General features: G+C 37.4%; 1 pseudogene; it reads left to right on the forward strand.

The window, feature by feature from the left end:
• The first annotated feature begins 955 nt into the window (after positions 1–955).
• LOC149012376 (UDP-glycosyltransferase 91C1-like) lies at positions 956–5,329 on the forward strand (annotated as a pseudogene).
• The last annotated feature ends 616 nt before the right edge of the window (positions 5,330–5,945 follow it).

Raw genomic sequence — 5,945 nt, forward strand, 5'->3', positions numbered from 1 at the left:
GGAAGGTTGGGAAGGGAACACAAACTTCGTTTTGATTTGATCCATGGTTACCACATCAACATGATATGCTATCAACTAATTAGGATTTCTCACTTTCGGGCCTCAGGCGAGTACGGTTGCTTGAGACATCGTCAACAATGCACAAATGCGTGAAAGGGAAGTATTTTCCAACATCAATAATTTGAATAATGTTTCTATCCCCAATCCAATATTTCCACGACTACCTATTTTATTTGACGATGATGATAATGGGTATCTAGATTGAACTCAAGGGGGGATTTTATAGTCAAATTAGCATTTGCTGCAATAGAAAAAGGAGATCACCAACAATGAACGCTATGGCATCTAGGTGGTGGAAATTTATGTGGAAATTACTGATCCATCCTAAATTCCTCATATTCTTTTGGTGTACATTGAATCATGGGTTACTTGTGAGAGCAAAAATTGCTCAATGGACTAATATTCAATCTGATTGTGTGTTTTGCGGGAGGGAAAGGGAAACTATTTGGCATGCTTTGATTTCTTATGATTGGACAAAGAGAATCCACGCGGTTGGCCCTGCAAGTTTAAGACCTGAATACTAGGTCGATACATCAGTTTTAAGGATGTGTCAAAAAATTCATACTCAAATGGATAATAAAACAGCCACGTTGATTGTGTCTGGTCTTCATCATTTCTTGCTATGTCATATGGCAGGAAAGAAATGGCGTTGTTTTTTCAAAAAAAAAAAAAACAACCTGATCCAATTTCGATTATTGCTCATATCAATTATTGGGTGGGTTTGCTTCAAGCGAAATCACATGTGTATGGGAATCAAGGGGAGTCAAATAGATTTTTACTATAATGAAACCCAACATGATGAAATACAGAGGCAAATATGTCATTTTATCCCACCAAATATTTATGTTGTATTAATGTGTGCAAGGATTTTTAACAAACGGGTGAATGCGGCTGGATGGATCATGGTGATTTATATGGACATATACAGTCTGTCAATTTTGGCATGATTAATACTGAAGATGCTTTTGAAGTTGCACTAGTTGGATTGCAAGAAGGATTCAAATCTGCGAAGACTTTGGGACTACAAGTAAAACATGTTTGGAGTAATCAGTTGGTACTAAGAAAACTATTATCCAGACCCTTTCAGCTAAATTGGCCCTTATCTGTAATTGAAAGTTTGATGCATATAGCTACTACAACTTTGGATATTTCTTTTGATGAATTTCCAACCCCACAGCTTCATAATAGGATAACTAACCTAGCGGTAACTGCTATGGTAGGAAATGCAGACTATAATGGGCGTATGACTATATGTGTAATTGTCTTTAAGTAAATATATATATTTTTCTTCTTATAAAAAAAAAATTAAATAAATAAATAAATATATGATGGGTCTACCTCCAAAAAAAAAAAAAAAAAAGATAGTTAATAAATATATGATGGGGCTTTGCCCTAATCCCAAGAAGATTTGAACTTTTTGACTTTAGAGGCATTGGTCTTTGCTCAGAGTCAATCCCTTGAGGTTGTGTCTCCTTTTGCTACTACATTGTAATGCATAAAAAAGATATGTGTACAAGCAGATGATTTTAGAATAATACATCCAAAAGATCATAGATCACGGATCCTACACCACCTGAAGCAAAAATACATTATTAAATATGAAGAAGTTAAACAATTTTTATACCAAACATAAGGGAACAAATTGAATATTGAAAAACTAGGAAAACGAGGTTCAAAAATCCTGTGTTTTATGTTTAAGAACAACTTATATATATTTTTGGTGAAAAGCAGAATTTATTTATTTAAAGGGAGAATCCCCTATTACAACCTAATCCTAATTGATCAAACATTAAAGGCCAGCGTATATTAGGGGGTGGGAAGGATTGATAGTTAGGGAATGCATCTTGTGAAAGGACACTTTCCTTTGCCAAGACATCAGCTACCATATTAGCTTCTTGATAAATGTGACGGACAGAGATAGAAGAGCAAATGAGTGCTTGAGGTTTGTGATGTCCAATATGATGGGGAATAGCTTCCATGGTGCTTTTGGTGGACTTGCTGCCCAATATGTAGAAAAGTGTCTGGTTGTGGGTTTCCACTTCAATGTTGGACGGGTTAAAATCTTAGGCCCACAACAACGCTTGTATAACATTTCTTCTGAAATCATGTATCAAAAATTGCCTCTGCTTCTCTCTGGAACAAAGGGGTTGCTCGTGTTCCACACATTGCCTCCACTGTGGTGAACAACAAACAAACCTTGATCACATATTTGTCAACTGTCATCTAGTCCATGCTGTCTGGGAGGTCTTACACTTTTCCATCCTAGAACAATAGGGCTAGTTGGTGGACAAAGTCTTATGTCTTCTCAATCAATGGCACAATGATCCGTGAGCTGAACAACCTCTTAATATTCTCCCAACACTCTAGCTTATGTGGAAAGCATACACAGGCCTTTTTGATACTCAAGAATGCCCTTCACCAGCAAAGGTTTCCTTCAAATTTGGAAAGGGGAAAGGCCTTCATTTTATAGTCAGAAGTCATTGAATCATCTTCAATATTAAGTTGGAACCACCAAACCCCAACTCCATTAAATTGAACATGGATGGTTCCTATTTTACACTCCGCAAAGCAGGCAAATTCAAATACATAGCTCAAGATCATAGGGAAAAAATGATATTTTGCTTTGGTTGAGGCACTCATTCTCAAGACATTCTCATAATAGAACTTTAGCACTGTGTCAATATATATATATTATATATATATATATATATATATATATATATATATATATATATATATATATATATATATATATATATATATATATATATATATATATATATATATATATATATATATATATATATATATAAATTTAGATCAAATTATTGTGACAAAGTAAAAAAGGATGGAAGATAATAAGCTTATACCCGATGGTGGTATTCCCAAATCTCAAATCATAAATCTGAGGGCCCGGTAGAGTATGGTTCCTGCCACCAAAAGCCAGGGGCCGGAAAAAAAAAAAAAGGAAGAAGACAAAGAGCATGGTTTCTTTTTGTAACACTTTGTTCACCAGCTCAAATAAATAGAAAAATTTCTAAAATAAATCCAAAAAGTTCTATTTTCACTCTATTATCTAGTTAAGATACTAGCATATTAGATCAAACAATTATAGCTTGAAAATTTGTATTTTGTCTTTGAAACCCTAATTTGAACAAATGCACTAAACTGAAAATACTTGCAACCTTAATACTAAAACTGAAAATACTTGCAACCTTTGCCTAATTTAAAAATTTTTCTTTAATTTAATAAATCCGCCTATTCTTTGAAAAAATATGAACTTCATTTGAACAAATACTTATTCTTTAACAAAAAAATATGTCGACAATCACCAAATCCACTCTAATTATAATACATTCACTAAACTGAAAAAATGATTGTTTGGCGCCCCAATCCATGTGATAATCAAGACTTTTATTATACAATATTTTTTCTTTAGAATTAAAATGTTATTACTAATTAAAACCAAATAATTCATCTAGTTATTTTTCAATAAAATAAATGAGATCATAGTTTTTTTTGTTGGGACCTTTCTATATAGATCGGAATGAGAATATTAATGCAGTCATGGTTTGTGAGCCACTAGTGACGAAAGATAATATGAACAGCATTGATGGCTTCAAAAGACACACTGCCCACATTTAAAAATAAAAATTTTTAAAATGAGCATGCTATCATCGGTTTGTTTTTTATTTTGTTAGTGGGTTGATCCAACCGTTGAAGTTCGTGAAACCTGTAGTGATATGGCAAGATCATATTTTATATTTTTTGGCATTCCAGTCAATCTTCCAGGAACTTAGGGGTGATTGGGGAAACAGATTAGATTCTTTAATGGCAAAACAGGATTTGCCGTTGTGATGGTTCCATGGTTAAGCTTTCGGGCATTTGATTTCGTTCCTCCACATCTGCATAGCACTTTTTCGACTGGAATCCGTGTCTCAACACCGAACCACCACTAGAAATCTGAGCAGAATTCCACTCCATTTCAATTCCCTCTTTGATTGGCAGCTCCGCTGAATCTGGTGGAGCTTCCGCTTACCTGCCGTCGATGGCCTACCGGCAGCCGCCGAGCCACCGTGGACATGGCCATGGAACAAACCCAATACCTAGAAGAGAGCATATGATCTACTGAAACCACAACTTTCAAGCAGTTCAATCTCCCAGGACAGTCCCAGATTGAATCATCGTCGATTTCTCTCCCTTCAAGGCGGCAGACATCCCACGAGAACTCAACGTTGTTATCCCACTCATCTGGTTTTCATTTACAGCTCTACCCTTGTTTGCCTTCTTGGATCCACCTGAGGTATCTCACTGGCGAAGCTCCAGGCCCAACACTGAGCATCTCGAATCATGACATCGCCGCCCAGTGGATCGATTTCCCATCCACGGTTGCCTTTCCGCCGTTTGAGGCAGGTCCCATGTGAAGGAGTCGTTTTCGGTAAAATCGCCTCTTCGAACCACAGACATCGAACGCATCTCGCTCATCTCCACTGCCGCAAGGCCCTGGCCTTCCGAAGCTGCAGCGAATATGAAGGTCGATATCTGGAATTAGGTACAGTGAAACTTCACTGGAAAACTGTGATTCCAGTAGGTGGTTCTTCCACCGGCAACGGCACCCTTCTGTCAGCTGAGAAAGCTTCGGAGGAGAGTGGCTGACAGTTTTCAAGTGGTTAGAGCAACATCACCCAAGTCCGTTGTCTTTGTTGGGTTTGGCAGTGAATGGCAGCCCAGAAGAGATCAGATATATGGAATGGCTCATGGAATTGAGCCTCTGGGGTTCCTTCTGATGGGCTCTGAGGAAAACCCACCTGGGCAATGGATGAGGAAGATGCCGTGCCACCGGAATTCAGGTCGCGAACCCAGGGCCGAGGTGTGGTGTGCGTGAGCTGGGCACCTCAGCTGGAAATTCTTGCTCATCCTTCTGTGGGTGGGTCATTTTTTCATTCAGGGTGGGGTTCCATAATAGAGACACTCAGTTTGGTCACTCGCTGGTGGTGCTGCCGATGGTGATCGACCAAGGTTTGAATGCAAGGCTTCTGGTTGAGAAAGGCTTGGCCGTGGAAGTAGAGAGGGAGAAGATGGTTCTTTTGATCGGAAAGGCATCGCCGGAGCACTAAGAGAGTCATGGTGGAAAAGAGGTGAGGGGTTGAGGGCGAGAGCGAGGGAGATGAAGGCCATCTTTGGTAATCACGGGCTCAATCAAGCCTACATGGATGGGTTCATCCATTACCTTAAGCAGGGCCAAGAAAGACTAACTAAATTGAGTTAATCCACTATCAGGACATTTTTATCGTTATGTCGTTCGAGGATAAAGGAACCATACCCCTGTGACTGTGCATTTAGTAGTTTTTAAGTTGTATTGGTGAAATGTAGAAGAAGTGCGTTTTATTCAAGAAACCAGTTTATGAAAGTATTAAATTTAAATTTTAAGTAATATATTTGATTGTGTATTGAAATAATAAATAAGCACACAAAAAAAGAACAACTATTTACGAGGTTTAGTCTTTACAGAAACCTAAATAAAACAAGTTATCATATTCAAATTGTTATTAAAATGAAAACATTATATTACAATGAATCTTTCAATATCTCTATTGGGAATAAGAGATCCCAATATCTCTTAGAATATTTTCCAATAACTCCTGCAGGAAATAGAAGATCCGATCTCTCCCTGAAATAAAAGATATTATAACATTGATACGTACACTTCAATTAGATGAAGATATCTGTAGAGTCCAACTTGATCATCAAATTTTGAAGTGAACCTTTGGAGCCAAGCCTTTGGAGAAATGTACGCTATTTGATCTTCTCCACGAATGAGAACATTGTCTTATTTTGAGTTCTTCTTTTTACTGTACCAAGTAACATATTTCCCCCACAAACAT

Source organism: Hakea prostrata, chromosome 6 (genome assembly GCF_041222555.1).
Source record: "Hakea prostrata isolate BN-2017 chromosome 6, UWA_Hpros_2, whole genome shotgun sequence".
Taxonomy (NCBI): domain Eukaryota; kingdom Viridiplantae; phylum Streptophyta; class Magnoliopsida; order Proteales; family Proteaceae; genus Hakea; species Hakea prostrata.